General features: G+C 46.5%; 1 protein-coding gene across 1 annotated transcript in view; it reads right to left on the reverse strand.

The window, feature by feature from the left end:
* ADAMTS6 (ADAM metallopeptidase with thrombospondin type 1 motif 6) overlaps positions 1-18435 on the reverse strand; it is a 2426739-nt gene that overhangs the window by 388944 nt on the left and 2019360 nt on the right. The window lies entirely within an intron of this gene.

Here is an 18435-nt window from a genome sequence, read left to right on the forward strand (position 1 = left end):
ATGGCTCTGTGCTAGTTGTGTGAATCCACTCACCTGCACAGAAGTTTGCAAAGATATCTATGTTGATATTGCATATGTTTGAAAGTACTTATTTTGTAGTTTACTAATTAATTTTGTTAATGGTTTCATTTTGTTTAATATTAATACATCAGACGTGAACTTAGTCTCTCATCATTGATAACAACAGTAGATTCAAATAGCATCATGCTATATAGGAAATGCATTTTGAAAGATACTCCATACGTCTACCATCTGATAAATCAAGAACTTCTGCTTGGATCCTGTAAAATTTTGTCTAAATGGAATGCAGAAAATATGGCTCTTTTACATTCAATGGAAAGCTGTGAAGATGAGCTCGTGAATAACCCAGTAAAAGTCATAAAAAAGATCAGAGAACTAGACTGGATAAAGGCCTTAGAAATGGCAAGCAAAAACAAACGTATCACTCATCTTCCTCCGATCTTTAAGAAATTGGAAACCCTACAATCTTATATCAACTTATTTCCGAACAGGTCAGCGTGTAACTTCTTCCTGAAAATGTGTTTGAACTTGCTGGAAACGAACGAAATATTAGCCATCAGAGGCTTAGCCTTGACAAATTGTTGTTGTCTCTGCAAATCAGCAATGAAAAAGGAAACTATCCGTCATCTGCTCTTGACCTGTCCAGCGACACGAGAGATTCATAAAAAAGATCAGAGAACTAGACTGGATAAAGGCCTTAGAAATGGCAAGCAAACACAAACGTATCACTCATCTTCCTCCGATCTTTAAGAAATTGGAAACCCTACAATCTTATATCAACTTATTTCCGAACAGGTCAGCGTGTAACTTCTTCCTGAAAATGTGTTTGAACTTGCTGGAAACGAACGAAATATTAGCCATCAGAGGCTTAGCCTTGACAAATTGTTGTTGTCTCTGCAAATCAGCAATGAAAAAGGAAACTATCCGTCATCTGCTCTTGACCTGTCCAGCGACACGAGAGATTCGCTTTCTATATTTGAATGATACCATCTCAAACTTTACTCTTCGGGATGAGGAGAACTGATGGCATAAACTGATCGGAGTAGACAGACCGTCGTGGTTACTGGCAACAGTGAAAATTATGCAACATATTACTAAAGTGATGCTTCCGGCTCAAAATTTGAATTTTTCAACTGCTCTATTGAATTAATGCTAGATCGTAAGACCTTTTCTTTTCTTTCTTACTCCACAACAATGAAACTTTAAGTTTGCTTTCGTCTTCTTTGTTAAAAAATCAGATGGGATTAAATACAATAAAAAATATATATATATTAATATAAATTTCCTTTTGAGGAGCATTGCACTGTCAATGAGAGCTTCAAGGATCAGTTTTCTGCTGTAAGTTTGACTTCCATGTTTTTATAAGGTTCTGAAGGATTCTATGGTTGAACATTTTTGGTTGAACATTTTTGGTAAAATTAATTTTTTGGAATGCTTACCTGTGGCTATGTTAACATTAGTAGATGCAGTGTTAGCACTACTGGTAGTTGCATTCTTCTTACAACATTTACTTTTAGTTTTACATTTTGGAAGAGAAGTCACACTTTTTTTCCTGCTACCTGGTTCCGTTTGCTCAGTGGCTGTATTAGCTGTTTTGTTTGAACTTTTCATACAAAGTCTGCTAGAGGTAGATGGCTATTTTGCATGGTTTGAGTTTTATTTGCTCTATTTCTGCGTTGTTTTCTACGAAGTTGCTTTTTGGTAGGCATTCTCTTATGTCTGTTGGAGAAAAAATTAAAGTGTGGGTTTGGAAGTTGTGCAATGTATTTGTGTGAACTGTGTATGAGTGTCTGAATATGAGGGTAGGCAAACATAGCGGGGTGTGTGATTGTGGAAAGGGCTGTAACTTTTGGTTGGGAAGGGTGTACTGGTATGTGTGTGTCTTCCTGTGGAAAAGGTTTGCTTCAGTGTATATGACAGTGTACTGTGTTTGAAGAAGTAAGGATATTACGATGTTTTCACAATTCTAGTGTGTATTATCATACTGGTGTTCTCATGACAATACAAACGGGGTCATCACGAGTTGGGTGGTAGCCTTATATGCGGCGGTAACGCTATTGCCGCCGCATTTAAGGGTCCGCCCAATCACAAGTCTGGCAGCATTTACCCCCAGCTCCAAGCTGGGGTAAATGCGCCATAAAGAATGCGCCGTAAAAAATGCCCATTACCTCCCATCCCTTAATTTGGCGCTAATAGCGCCGGACCGGGTGGCGGTAACGCTATTAGTGCAGGCGGTATCCTGGTTGGATAGAATTGTCTGGGCTACAATACAACAACACTGCACTGTCTGAGTAACAGGCAGAATACTACTACAGCACTACAATTACTTTGTTGGATGTGAAGAGTAGGTTTCCTCTAGGTTTTATCTTCCAGCAGAGACGTTGCTGGCTTTTAGGAGGCGGGTCTTCACTGCAATTGCAAAAGAAGGAAGTTAGTGGGTATCTGTGTTAATGGCACAGTAATAGCACTAGGAGAACACATTATATTAGATTGTAGGAGGATTTGTTGGCAGGAAGAGTTAGTGTGTGTGTCCAATTGTACAGCATTGCATAGGAGTGGGGACTTGGGAGCCTCAGAATTGTTGGTATGGGGGCCAGTGCTGCAGTGATAACCGTGCCTTATGGAGCTGCACTTTTGGAAGTGTGTGAGATGTTGTTGCACTACTTGCTTTGAAAATGGATTAATGCAAGTCCTAGCATGGTGAGAAAAAGGGCAGAAAGATTGGAAAGGAGAATGTTACTGTGTGTGGAATTTAATTAACTTTCTCACACATAGATGCTTGCTATATGAGTGCAGAAATCCTTTCCTGTTGTTTCATTCATTTATCCATATTTACAGACAGCACTGTTTCCAATGTGCACATGCATTTCTTTGCTTTCCTTACAATGGTGCATTTTGTCAATTGTGCAATGTACTTACTTGCCATGCTTTCTTAACATACGTGTAGTTTCCCTTTTCTGTGTGCATCCTGGGAATTTCACAAAGGATCTGGCACTTGAACTTGTTGTGCAAATGTTCCCAATGCGGTTTTTTAGCTTAAAAAAATCACAGACAATGGTGCTGAAATTGAAATATGTGGTTTGCAGCTGTTATGCGAGTGGGCATTGCAAGAACACTTTGAAAGCAAACAGCATTGTAAGTAACTGTCAGTTGATGTCAGGAGATGGGACAAATTAAAGTATGATTATTGAGTAGGTTATGCAGGGCATGTGGCAGGCACCCTGTTCATGTGCATGCTTACAATCTATGTACTTGCTAGGCTTTGGAAACATACATGTAGTTTTCGTTGTCTGTGTGGATTACAAAACATATGCATACCTGTAGTTTGTGTTGATGGATGTAGATATGGATGAATCTGGATGTAGAAATCTTGGAGAGTTTTACAGAACTTTTGGATGCAGGTGCTTGGGAATCACAGGACACCTGTTCTCTGAGTGTTGAACAGTACATCTGCAGTGTTATACTGAGATGACAGAGTCAGATGTTGAGATCTTGGATCTGATTGGTGGATGGGTGTGTGACTGCTTACCTATAGCCAATGAGAGAGTGCTGAAAAGAGTGAAGTGTAAAGGGAAGAAGGGATGCCCATGTGTTACGGGATCTGCAAACCCCACAGTAGTTCACGGATCGCACGTGCCACACCCAAGGCTTCTCAGCATGCCTGTCATGGAAATGGGACTGTGGGGATTAGCCAATCGGGTGTTCAGGGTGTGCTTCACAGGAAGGGAGGGTAATACTTTTTTCATTGCTGTGTAGGTTGTGTAGTGAAGATGGCAGGAGTTACTGTATGTATAGTGGGTGATTACTTTGTATGTGATCTGGAGAAGTATGCAAAGGCAAGAGGTGTTTCTGCTGATCTTGGTTTTCCAGGCCTGCAGGCATTTGTGGTATAGTGTGCCTGGCCGCAATTTGCAGGCACTGCTTGCTCTTTGCAGAAACATGGGTACTTTTGGTAGTCCTGATGTTTTGGTGGTGCACTGTGGACGAGAGTATTTGGGCTACATCAGTGCTCCAAGTTTGGTTCCTGTACTGAAGTTGTTGGTGGAAGACCTGATGCTGCTTTTCCCTACTACAAAGGTGTTTTTTTCTGAAATACCACCTAGAGCACAATGGAACAACCCCAATGTCTTTAATCCCCAGCAAAATGTTGGAAGGTACCTTGTTAAAAGAGGCATGGGTATAGTTTTGCGATGTGCTGAGATGTTCGTTTTCTATAATCACAACATTGACTCGCTTAGTGTGCACTATTTTACTGCAGACGGCGTTTCGTAGTCCATTCTTGGAAATGCTCATTTTATTTGCAATCTAAGGGATGCTTTGCAGAGGTTGATGTAAGGCAGCAAGGAGGAAATGAAGAGAACCCCCACCACCCAAAAATAGAAAACAAAAGATGTTTGTTCAGTACCACCTAAAGCCTAAAATAATTTGCTCTTTTCAGAGCCACCACAATAGAGGAAATCTCCTACCCTGGGTGAAATTTCTCTCCCGACCCCCTTGAATTGGCCGATTTATACGCGAACTACCGCATGTGCCACATCCAGGACTTTTAAGGATGGCAGCCATGGAAATGGGACTGTGGAGGCCAGGGGATTGGTCAATAAGGTTCCCTGGGTGTGGTGTGCAAGGTGAAAGTGTGGCAGAGGCTCTGTTTGCTGAAAGGAGTGCAGATGGTTGTGGCTATGGCTGTGTGTTTCACGAGGCAGAGTGTCTGGATTTTGGGAACATTTGGATACATTGGTTGCAGGTGTATGCAGAGCACTGTGAAGTGGCTGCACATCTTGGATTCTCTCATGTGGATGTGCACTGGTATGGAGTGCGTGGCATGAAGTGGATGGATTTGCTTCCCCATTGTGGCACTTTGGTGACACAGCATCATCCGGCCATTAACATTTTTCATTGTGGAGGAAACAGTTTAGACCATGTTACTGGAATCTCTCTGCAGTTTGCAATGAAGGAGGCACTTAGGAACGTCATGGACATGTTTCCAAACTCTCGAGTAATTTTCTCACGCATTGCCCAGAGACAAATGTGGCTGCGCTCTTCCTCATTTGGTCTGCAAATGGAGAAAGCCAGGTGCAATGACAACAAGGTTGTTTCTGCATTTTTGCATGATGTGGGTATGGCTTCCTTCCACAATGAAAACATTATATTTTGTAGCACCAACATTTGCCGCAGAGAGGCCATCCATCTTACTGATGCTGGCAATCACCTTTTTTTGTGCAATATCCAAAACGCTTTGCAGCCATTCTTGCAAGTATAGTAAGCATTTGTGCAGTAGGTGATGGCCACTTCAAAACCTCCAAGAGCAAACTCCCCCCCAAAATTCTCTTTTCAGAGCCACCACTTTGTCCCAGAAAAGAATGGAATGGTGTACATGCCCCCTGCATGCTTTGGAGGTCCGCGGACTACCCTGCGGTCCGCGGACTTCATTGACTATGCAGGGGTCTGCACCATTTCATTGGCACTTCTATTTTTAAACTGGTATTTAAACAAGGTCTACCTGGTATCCAAAGCATAACAATTAGACTGCTACATGCTCTAGGCAGCCTACCATACCATCATTTCTAGCCTGTCAGAACCATTACAGCAGGGCAAAATCAATAATATGCAAATCTATTTTGCTTCTGCCACAAAAAGGTGGAGTTTTGTCTGAAATGGTAGGGCACGTTCCCTCGGCACTGCAACACAGGCAATCACAAACACGTTTTGTGGTATAGCAGTTTGGGCCAGACTGCTTATGTTGGTGACAGAACCAACACTGATATCATGCAATGGTTTGGAAGGCTGCCCAGATGAATGTCAGATGCTATGATAGATTCAAAGCTTCCCTCCCATCACTTTCTGGTTTTAGTTTGTTTTCCTAAGTTATAGAGTGTATTTGCAGGCGTGAGTCCCATTGTATGACTGTGCAATCAAGCTTTACCTCACTGATTAGGTCCAACAAGGTTGAAACATGTCTCAAGTTGTGTTCCTGTACAGCAGTGTCATGAGTTCTGAATGGACTGCTCGCAAGTCCAAGCCAGTTTTCCAAATGTTTGACCCCCCCATTCTATGTTGGTGCAGACAGGTTAAATTAATTATGAACCAGGCCAGTGGTTATGATTAATTTAACACCTGTCATCCATCACTTTCTAGTTTTGAAAGAAAGCTGAGTGTCATAAAAAAAGCCTAGCGAGTCACCAACATGTACTCTTGCCTGTAATGTAATTATGAAATTGAATTGGAATTTATTGCAGGCACCGCTGCCCTTTGCATGGTCTCCAGGTGCAATGACAGCTACGAAAAGTAGCGGGAATGGATTAGGTTAGTGAGGATAGAGGACAAAGGCCAGATAGCCTTTATGTTGCATTAATGCATGCAGGTCGGTCACGCATATCTTTTTCCAGGTGTTCTGTGTCTGGGTTTTGGAAGCTTTTGTGTTCAGGCTGGCCTCGCCTGCACATGGTGCTACGATGTTTTGTCCGATGTTGTGGGATGTAGGTTGGTTGTAGCAGTGCAAAGTTCAGTTGCTTGAAGTCTGTTGAGAGGGATATTCAGTGTCATGTGGGAGTGGTTTGGTTAATTTGTCTATAAGTTCAGGATGTTAGTGCAGGGAAGTTGGTGGGGCCTTAGTTGGCATTTTTACATATCCATCCAATGTGTCTGTGGCAATGCCTCATTTGAGGTGCTACTTCAGCGGCATCTCAGTAGAAGAACCCTTCGGCTGAGGAGTCTTCAAAGGCTAGTCTTGGTATGGAATGACTTCTTTGGAAGTGGGCATATCGTTCTAGTTGACGAGCAGTGAATACGCCTTTAGTGATAATGTGCGGATGACATCGACACCAGTCACAGTTTAGGACTGTCTGAGGCCGTCCATAAATGCATCTCAGCACAAAATGCCAGAAAAAGCTCTAAGCAAGCATAACAAGAGCAACCCCATACATGTTTTTGTGGATCTCACTTTCTGTGATGTTACTTCCTGTGATAGTGCATGTGTGAAATGAAAGGCTGGCTCTCACCCAACAAAAATGAAAAGTTGGCACTGGTGTGAAGCCATCTGCTTAGGAGCAGACCAACATCTATCCTTCTGCAGCACTTCTAACATGCTTGCATTCATCGGATCACATCTGTGAGCACAGCAAGGTGGCCAACAGAAAGCCATCCAGTTTCATTTTGCCAAATATCCAACTATATATTTTCTTACCACTTTTCGCGTGGTCGCAACTTTGCCAGCATACACTCCTCCAGACCATACCTATTGAAGCATTAGCCACCCTCTCTGCCCCCCAAGCCATTTTGCCTTGTGCAATGTATGATAGGGCCACTACCCACCTGACCTGACTACACTAGCCTTTGCAATGAGTGTTATTACCCGCTTTACTTCACTAGTTTCCCTGATTTTCCCCAACGTGCATCTCGCCTGACTTGACCATGTTGGATTACATTTTTTAACTTTTGCAATTCACCCAAGTAGTCTTTGCTACCGGATTTGTCCTCTAGCCCTATGTTTCACATGTTCATTTCTTGTAAAGCTTCTTATTTGTCTTTGTAACTCACATGTTCTGACCTTGTCCTTGCACTACACAGGTAGTTTTTTTGTAACCGTTTCCTATTTGTTGTAGAAGTGCTGCGATACTTGTGGATTGGCCGCTGTAAATAAATAATACAATTAAATACATAAATTACATTTTACCTGCATCTGCAGCTTACTGCTGACTATGTTTCCAGCTACTACCTAGAGGCTTGCTTTGACTACTGTGCTTTACACACTTCATGTAGCCACCAGCACCTTGAGACATGGCTTTGCCAATTTATGCGCCTACCTGACTTGACTATTGCTTTTATGGATATGTGATGTACCCTCACCCTCGCTACTTGAGGCGTGGCTCTGCTAGAATATGCACCTCCCCGATTTTACTTGTGCATTTATGGATACATGATATAGCCCCCTGCAACATGAGGCGTGGCTTTGCCAGACTATGTACCTACCTGATTTAACTTTGCATTTATGGACACCTGATGTAGCCCCACGCAACATGAGGCGTGGCTTTGCCAGACTATGTACCTACCTGATTTAACTTTGCATTTTTGGCTCCATAATGTAGCCCATGCAACATGAGGCGTGGCTCTGCCAGACTACGTACCTACACCTCACTGATGATGCCCAACAAGGCTGAAACACCTGTATGGGGTTGCTGATGGTACTCTTGTTCAGAGAGAAATTGCCATAGCATTTCGGTGCTGGACTGCTCTTGTGGGCGGGACAAAGACTGATATGCAAATGGATATTTCCCATCTGTGAAGGTACAGTGAGCAAAAAGCAATGGCTGCGACCTCTCAATGTGGTTAATAACCACTGAACAGGTTATCATGCCTTGTTCTTTCGATAGAGGGGCGCCTGCTACCTTTTTTTGTATTTTTGAAAGGAACTTGGGGTTGGTCACCCTAGGTTACCTGGGGGCAACCAGACGTGGACTCCCTGCTCACTGTGCTTAGAGAGGCTCAGCTTCACCTCACTGATGATGCCCAACAAGGCTGAAACACATGTATGGGGTTGCTGATGGTACTCTTGTTCAGAGAGGAATTGCCATAGCATTTCGGTGCTGGACTGCTCTTGTGGGCGATCAAAGACTGATATGCAAATGGATATTTCCCATCTGTGAAGGTACAGTGAGCAAAAAGCAATGGCTGCGAACTCTCAATGTGGTTAATAACCACTGAACAGGTTATCATGCCTTGTTCTTTCGAGAGAGGGGCGCCTGCTACCTTTTTTTGTATTTTTGAAAGGAACTTGGGGTTGGTCATCCTAGGTTACCTGGGGGCAACCAGACGTGGACTCCCTGCTCACTGTGCTTAGAGAGGCTCAGCTTCACCTCACTGATGATGCCCAACAAGGCTGAAACGCGTGTATGGGGTTGCTGATGGTACTCTTGTTCAGAGAGGAATTGCCATAGCATTTCGGTGCTGGACTACTCTTGTGGGTGGGACAAAGACTGATATGCAAATGGACATTTCCCATCTGTGAAGGTACAGTGAGCAAAAAGCAATGGCTGCGAACTCTCAATGTGGTTAATAACCACTGAACAGGTTATCATGCCTTGTTCTTTCGGGAGAGGGGTGCCTGCTACCTTTTTTTGTATGTACCTACCTGATTTGACTTTTGGTTAAGATTGTCCTTCCCACTTCCTTTAACTAGCGCCCTGATGCCTGAGGGTTTGGTGCGCTGCTATAAATGTTAAAATAAATACATAAATATAGATATTTACAGTTTTCAGTTTCTGACTGTACATCCTAAATGAGACTGTACTCAGTGTCATTGTTGTGAGAGATGAAAGATTGTTGTTCAGACATGTGCATGACCTGCATTGTTGCTAATGCAGTGATTCTGCAATATCAAGCATCCACATCTGATGTTTCATTCTTTGAAAGTTGAGTGACAAGTCCCAAAGCATTAAACTGCAACGCTAGTGCAGCAGAGTGAATGACTGCTGGCAAGGTGTTAAGTGTTCAGTGTTGCATGGAAATTGTATTACTTTTTTTCCAATTCCTTCTGAAAATACACCGAGTCAAGCTTGGGGTCAGGCTCAGTCTCTTGGTCATAAGCAGGGTGTCAGTGGGGGAATTTCGTCCCCTTTATTTTAAATCAAATGTTGCCACAAAAGTTGGCACCCTTGGGTACAATTGTTCAAAACTACAATCTCTACATAGGATTAAGTAATTAAAGTGGACCACATTGACTCAGAAGGCTGGCCCATACTTGCATATCAAGCTGGCTTTTCAGGCATTCCCCTTTTGGCCTATTGATTACCAGTCCCTCAGTGCTTTGGTTTCACCACAGATCTTCCTGCTGCCCCACTGAGCATGGCCTCAGGGGCGTTGGCTCTCCAGTTGATCGATGTTCTCTGCCTGATCTTGCCAAGTGGATAAGTGGTCCACACACCACCCTTTTTGCTCTTGGGTTGAGGGCTGCAGTCACGCCTGCTAAGGTCCTGTTTCTGGTCTTCATGGCACACAAATCTCCTCCAAGGGGTGAGTAGGGTGGTTGAAGCAGGACAGTTCTTGGCAGGGATTCTCCTCCAAAGGCATTACCAGTTAAGGGTGGTAAAGTTAACATTTATGGTAGACTCTGATCCTTTCCTCAGCTTGGTGTATACCTCTTATCTATCTAGGTTACCAAAACCACAAAGTTGACTTCTCTTGTATCCAAAATAGCCAAACTGAGTGCACCTAGAAAAGGGCTTTCCGCCTGTATTTATTCCTTGTGGCATACTACAAAGCTGTCACACTCAATTGGTTGTAAGACATCTGCTTGGGATGTCTGTGTTTTTTTTATGGCAATCATTAGCCGCACAGAGGATATAATGCCTTTAATCTCGTACATTGTCAAAGGTGGAGGACCACTTCTGAAATTGGCAATAGGAGGGATCTAGGCTTGGGAGCTTGCCTTCTCTACTCACAGCCTAACAAATAGTGCCATAGAAATCAATACACATTCCAGATTACATGTGTGGCAACATTCACTATTATAAGGCATTTATGCTATATGCCCAAAGCTGCTATAACCCTATTTCTCATGCATAATCCATGTCGATCCATTTTCCAATTTTGGGGTTGTGGGAATAGAGTTCATATTACCAACATTTTTACATCTGTGAGCTTTTGATATCAGAGTGTTCCATAGGCGACTTGGGCAGCACTGTCAGTAACCAATGGGCTGTGCTTCATAGACGATAAGGACGTAGGAAGTGGGGGGGATAGAGGCAGTGGCGTCGCTAGGGAGAGGCCTGCGGGGCAGGGCCCCCCCTGTTAAACCCTGTGCCCCCCCTTTTTCCCTCCTACCTAAGACGAGCAGTGACCATGTTCTCACTCTACATTTGTCTGTGCTCCCCCTACTTTTGCCTTTGGGCCCCTCTGTGCCCCTCTTAAATTTGATTCCTGGCGACGCCACTGGATAGAGGGGCTGGCTGTTAATGACCCACGGGCGTGAGTCCTTGATTCATAGGAAAACTAGCCCAATCATAGATGGCCAGCCACCTTGGGGAAAAAATGAGCTCTAAAATTAGTGCTATTTTACTTGGTTGGCGTCTGCTAGGCACAAGAAGGGAGCAGTGGAAATAGTAAATGGTATGTTCCACGCGCTTCAAAAACATTTTGGAACTGCTTCATGTTTCTCAGTGAGTGTGCCTTTCCCTGCATGTCTTTCAAACGTTTTAAAAATACATGTCAAATGGGAGAGTGCAGAGAGGATTTTGAATCTACTGACGTTTATGGTAAGATTCAGGGGCTTTAATTGACCTATGTATGTATGTGTGTGCCAGTTCCTGTGGGAGTCTCCTTGACACAAATATGAACACATCTTTAGAAACACAAACATGTTTTTCAAAAGTAATATAAATGAACATATGGTAAATCTGCATCATAAGTAATGCAGTGAAGTAGTCTGGTTCAGACCAAGAGATCGTGTTGTCTCCTCAAATGAACATTCCCCGCCTACCCCACGAACACACCCCTTGTCCAAAGCCAATATTTCCTTGAGATAACATGAAAACATTACAAGAACAGTTGATTTAAAAAACCTAACAGGAATAATTACATACACTCACCCTGAAACACAGCTCTCTCAATTTTGACAGATTTACAATTCATTTTAAAAGACAGAATAAAAAGGCTGAGGACCAGCCAGAGCAAGTTTAATCGAAATTTTTTTAAAAAAAACACTGCTTCGGTGACCACCCCTCCTCTGGAGATTGACCGCAGGTGTACAAAATTGATTTGCCAAACAATTTGTATGCTTTCATTGGCCAAATGCAAAATAACATGGAGTACATTTTATTCTCAAACTGAACACCTTTAGTTGCAGGCACGTATACTCTATATCTATTTTGGAAGGGAAGCCACTAAAACAAATGTGTGCTGAGAATACTGCGTGGTGGTAAATGTTGCATCAATCAGCCGGCATGCTGGTTAACCCAGACATCCCTACCATAACCTACAACAAACACTTTCCGATATGGAGAAGGAACCATTTGCAGTTCCCAATCACATCACCTGAAACAACATTTGAATTGTTAAGGTTTAATTATTTTTTTAATATTTATATTTTTTAAATAAAATGTCATTAGAATGTGAAAGTAAATCTTAATTTAATTAAAACTTGTATACTCATCCTTTTACTGCCAACCGTTAGAACAATGAGTGCCTTATTACGAGTTGGGTGTTATCTGGGCGTAGTTCCCTTTGAGCGGTATTAGCTTTAACGTCGGGAGTAGTCGCGTAAGAAACCGCAGTATCACGAGTCAGCAGACACGCGCACACGTCCCTGACGCTACCGCTAATACCGTGTGACCCAAATAATACCCGGAAGCATGCTAGCGTCCGAAATCCCAACCTAAATAGCACTAGCATCATCGGCATCCAACACCGTGTGGTAATAGCACACAGGAAATGCCTTGCTGCCGGAACGGGAAACACTGTGGCGGCCATTTTAGAAATCACAATCCATAAAAAATCAGAGCCCCTGTCAGCCATCCAGAGCAACTGAAAACCAGAAATGTAACAGGAGCGTGCAAGAATCAAGTCAGCCCAGGATTGGCGCCGTAAGCCGAAATTTACAGAGTCTGAGCTCAACATTCTTGTGGAGGAGGTGTTAGGGCACTATGAGGAGCTGTACAGGGCACAGCCTTAAAAAAAAACAGCACAAAGCACCGCAACCACATCTGGGGCACCATCAGCCAGAAGGTGTCTGCAGTCGGTTGTATCCCCAGGGATGGGGAAGACTGCAGGAAGCACTTCAATGACATGCTGGTCCGAGGCATCCTAGCCTAGCACCGGAACAGCCTGCATGGAAACTGGAGGCGGATCACCACCACAACCGGAGCGCATGCCATGGGAGGAGCACTGCAGCAGCATCATAGACATGGCAGGGATAGAGGGAGTCGGATGAGTGGAGGCAGGCGCTGCCACACAGGAGGCCGAAGGTGAACCAACCGCCCCCAAATACCAAATGTAATGTGGACATCCCACCACACCATCCCCCAGTGTGAATATCCTCCAGGAGCCGGCATTGTGACAGGGTGCAGTGTGTGTGAGCCACCACAGGCACCCATGGCAGCACCCATGTGCCAGTGCACCTAGGCCACCCCTGTGAACCTAAGCTGTGGGGAGGGCAGTCAAGGCACACATCCATCCAAGTGCCATGCAACACACAGCCATGGCGTGGGCACAGCAGTGCACCATTGCCAGCTGGCCATGTAAACCAGATGCTTGCCAGAATATAAATAAATGCCTACGCCAACAATTCACCCCCGCTATGCCACCACCGGGAAGCCACATTCCAAAGTTTGTCCCCCCTCCCGCACCAGGCCCCATATATACCAACCCACTGAAAAATACAAGCAGGCTGGGCCTGTGCATGAGTCCAACCGCCCGTGCAACCCCCCCCTGTATGTACTGCTATGCATGCCAAACACGTGATCGAATGTGACCTAATGCCATCCCCTATGTCTCCTACAGGCAAGCAGGCATCCAGAGAGGATAAGGTAGATGGGCCATCCCATCGAGCACCCAGCCATGCCTCAACCAGCACCAGCACCCTGCGAAAGGGCCGACAGGGCACACCAAGGTGGAAGACTCACCGCACCACTCCACACTGCAGCAGTGCCATACCACCACCAAGGACACAACCCTCCATGGCCATGCCAACATCAACGGCCCAACCCTCCAGGGCCATGCTACCAACAAGGGCACAACACTCCAGGGCCACACCAACACCAAAGGCCCAACCCTCCAGGGCCGACCAGGAGGAGGCTTTTGAAGCGGTACCAACATCAACCACCCAGGAGGAGGGAGGGGTAAGCAGCGACGACCAGCATGCTGCTGTGGCCCTCACACCGGAAGACATGAATGTGCCAGAAATGAGCACACCACCGGAGAGCCATGACTGCGTGGAGGCACAAAGCCCAAGGCCGCAGTCGCGCCTACACCCTGGTGGCTTATGGGGACACATCCTCATAAACCTCATCATCAGGTATCCACCCCAGGCATTTCAGCCCCCCCCAAGCAGTACTGTCCCCTAGGCAGTACAGCCCCTCCAGGCAGGACAGCCCCCACAGACATTGGAGCCCCACCCCAACAGCCCCTACTGGTCCCGTGGTTGCTGTGATGACATAACTGAACGTTATAGAGGCACGTCAGCTGCAGTAGAGGGCCTTGACAGAGGACACAATAGGTACGTGAAGGCCATCAGCCGTGCCATCAGGGGTGCAATGAAGACCATGGCCAGGGACAATGCACGCATGAGGATGGTGGTGGAGCCGTGCACAGTATCCCTCACGGGGTTTGGGCAGAGGGTAGGGGAGCTATGCAAGGGTCTCTGCATTTGCAGAACAAATGAGGCAAACTAATAACCTCCTCCAGCAGCAAATCCAATTGCCTGCCTCCATCCCATCTACCTCCACCATCCCCACTGAGGAGTCCCAACAGGGAACCGCACGGCAAAGGTCATAGCGCGGTTGCTACATCGCTCACCCGAATCCGGTGCACATGGGAAGCGGCCAAGTACCCACTAAATGCACTGCGCACTGTCGGCCAGAGGGGACATCACATGGACACATGGTTGGGTGGGGGAGGGAGGACCGTGTGCTGGGGAGTTGGTGTTGGGTGGGGGAGGTGGGACTGTGTGCTGGGGAGTTGGTGGTGGGTGGGGATACTGTGTGCCGGGGAATTGGTGTTGGGTGGGGAGACTGTGTGCTTGGGAGTTGGTGGTATGTGGGAGGAGGGGGGACTGTGTGCTGGGGAGCTGGTGGTGGGGTTAGTTTCACATACATTAAAGATGGTTCAAATCTGATAACATTCAAAGAGTGATAGTGCTTGCGGTTCCGAAAGACTGCCTCATGGGCCTGGAGTGTAACCAATGTGACATGGGTGTAGTAGATGGCTGCAATGACGTTGGGCTCTTGTGCGATGGCATAGACGCGTGCCTTGAGATCACTCATCCCGGCCTGGGTGGTGGGCGGTAGGCAGTGCCATGTGCAGGTTGACATACACTGAATGTTCACTGAGCCATGCCATGCATCATGGCCACAGAGTGCTGGAAGGTGCCCATCCCCAGGAACTGTAGGATTGCCACCAGCTTGACCAGTGGGGGCACAGCTGTGTGGATGGCAATCCTGCTCCCAATGTCGTTTTGAATTGTGGCCAGCAGCTCAGTGATGGTCGCCAATCCAGCCGGTACTCTGCTACTAACTGAGTGTCACTGAGGGCCCAGGGTGATAGCCTGACCCTGGGGATGGGGCTGGTCTCCTCCTCCTCGTCCTCATTCCACCCCACCCCCTTTGCTCACTGTGCCCCGCCCTGGTTGTCCAGCATCTATAGCTCTGAGGGGCTCTTATTTAGCCCTTTGGTGTGCAATGTATGCACCTGTGGCTTTATTCCTTGCACCTGGGTTCATTTATCTCCAGCTGGAGGCTGGGGGTAATTCCAGCTGTTTTATCACTGGTTTTCAGTCAGTAATACCGTTGGAAATGGAGCTCTGATAGGTCTGTAATAACGCTCTGTGTTGACGGCAGGATTCCCGCCGGCTGTAATACTGCCAGTTGTAATAATGTTGGCTGTATTAATGCTGGTCCATTTTGGGTCCAGCGTTAATTTTGCAAGATTGTAATCGAGCGGAGCGGTATTCCAGGCGGTAATACCTTTAAGGCTGCATTTAAGGGCTACCGGCCAACTCGTGATAAGGACCTTAGAATGTTGGGAATTCTGCACTTCCCTCACAGTACGCCCCCATTCCAAGTAATCTAAATTGCCCAACCACTGGACAGTGCCTTAATTTTCCAAACTGCTACCCCTGCCTGCTCCATGCACCGTATGCATGCTGTCTCTGCATTTACCTCAGCTAAACAAAAAGGGTGATGGCTGCAAGGCTTAGAATAAATCTTAACCTCTGACATTGCTCTGGCCAACCCAGCAAACCACTGTTCTTTGCTTGCCAAGCCATTACAAAAGGGAAAGGACATATGCAAATCAGGCTTGGCCCACCCCAAAAGGGGCAAAGCAGCCCAAACTGCTTGGTCACCTCCCTTCTGCACAAAACCACAAGCATCCCCAGACATGTTTCAGCCTCTTTGGGCCTAATCAGTGAGGAGTGGCTTGGGTCTCTAGGCTCAGCAGGCACGGGACACCAGTCTGGCATACCCGTCCCACTCTGGGTGACGATAGGAAAACAAAAGGGGTGATGGCTGGTGTCATGATGCCTACTCCCGGGAGGCCAGTTCAGGACCAGCGTCCCCGAAGGCAGACATCATGTCCCCAGGGAGGGACCCAGCAACCCCTTATAGGGGCTCTTTGGACATTGTCCTGGCGCCTTTGGCGCCAGGCTCATAGAAGGCATCAGTCCTGGCACCATAGGCGCCAGGCTCATTATGGGAGTGCTTGGATGGACTTACCTGATGCAGACCATGCTGCCGGATCCAGACCTCCTTGAGGTCTGAAAGGGACTATTTTACCTATGGGACTATTTTACCACTCGGGCGTGGCTGAGGAAGAATACTTACCTGGAACTACTTTGGGGGCTATTTAAACCACGCCCAGACAGCAGCTCACGCTTCGCGTTGTTCTGCATCTAGCAGCTGGACGCTCACCGTGTCTGCTCCTGCATCCTGGCTCCAGCCACGCCCTCCTGCAACCTTGAACACCTGAAAAGGAAGGAAAGGAGAGAAAGGTGAATAATTGAACTTTACCTACCTCCATCCGGAGTCCGGAACCATCACTCCGACGATCCTGAGAAAAGACATTATTTTTAGAAGCGCATCGCATCGCTCGCTGCAGCACCGCGTTCCACTCACCTTCACTGGGCGCCCTCGGGCTCTTCAGCGACCATTGGCACCATCCGCCGTCTTTCAGCGCCTAAGGAGAAAAAGAGACAAAACAAAGGTGAGCGAAGGAACAGATTGAGGAAGGCCTGATTCTTCCACCTTAAGACTTACCTGATTATTGTTGGGACAATCTTTCCTCACCTCGGGTCGGCGCCGCTTCTCTGGCACTTCCGTACCCCGGCCCCCAAGGGGAAAAAGACACACGCTTAGTGGGTGAAAGCAAGATCACTAATCACTAAGGGAACCATCCATCAAAAAGACTCACCGGAGTTTACCTTCGGCGAATCCATTCATCAACGCGGATTCTTCATCCTGCATCTGAAATAGAGAAAAGGACAACGGACAATTAAGGCTTGAACTTTTGCAACTGAATACTTACGGCCTCATATCGGAAAAGTCAAGCGGAGTTGAATACTCACCAAACCCGAGATCCAGTGAAGTAACTGGAAATCAACGCGCCCCTGCATCGGAAGCAGGATGGAGAGCTCGTCCTTTCAGACTCTAAGGTGAGAATCTACGGAGAATCGCGGAGGGGGTTCAAGGAGTGTGAGAGGGGGAAGGGGGGGAATCCGATACATTATCCAGCAGACAGTTAATCCCCTTTTCCATCTACAGAAGGATTCTTCTACGGGCCAGACAGGCGAGGTTTGGCGGTCCGGTCCAGTCCGTCTTCCGAGTCCTGCGCATCACCTTAGAAGAGGTCATAGCAGTCCAGAACAGGTTGGCGCCTCCGTGGGAATCAGGTGAGCGTTACAGCTGGAAGATTTAGAATGGATGGTAACCTCTGGTATTGCTCTGGGCAACCCACTAAACCATCATTCTTCGCCTGCCAAGCCATTACAAAAGGGAAAGACCATATGCAAATCACCTTGTTCCGACCCCAAAAGGGGCAGTCCAGCCTGAAATGGTTGGTCACATCCCTTTGGCGCCAGACCACAAGCATCCCCAGACATGTTTCAGCCTCAGGCTGCACTACCCCTTATGGGGTGGGACGAAGCCTGATTTGCATATGGTCTTTCTCCTTTTGTGATGGCTTGGCAGGTGAAGAACGATGGTCTTGAGGTTTGCCCAGAGCATTGCAAGAGGTTCAGATTAATTCAAAACCTTCCAGCCATCTCCTCTTTTGTTTTGCTGCAGACAGCCGGAGTGGGACGGGTATGCCCAGACGTGGGTCCTGTGTCTGCTGTGCCTAGAGACCCAAGCAACTCCACACTGATGAGGCCCAACAAACCCGAAACATGTTTGGGGATGCTTGTGGTCTTGTGCCTAAGAGATGTGACCAAGCAGTTTGGGCTGGAATGCTCCTTTTGGGGTGGGATCAAGTCTGATTTGAATATGGTCTTTCCCCTTTTGTAATGGCTTAGCAGGCAAAGAACGATGGTCTGGAGGGTTGATCAGAGCAATGCCAGAGGTTTAGATTTATTTGAAACCTTCCAGCCATCACCTCTTTTGCTATCCACACTTACCTCTTCATTTATGTTTCCATCCTCTTGTAATGAATGGCAGCCACCATGACAATACATGGCAGTCGACATTGGGGTGGATCCCTATGGACACTGCTCGC

The sequence above is a fragment of the Ambystoma mexicanum genome, chromosome 6p (assembly GCF_040938575.1).
Source record: "Ambystoma mexicanum isolate Mex_15411 chromosome 6p, UKY_AmexF1_1, whole genome shotgun sequence".
In the NCBI taxonomy this organism is placed as follows: Eukaryota; Metazoa; Chordata; class Amphibia; order Caudata; family Ambystomatidae; genus Ambystoma; species Ambystoma mexicanum.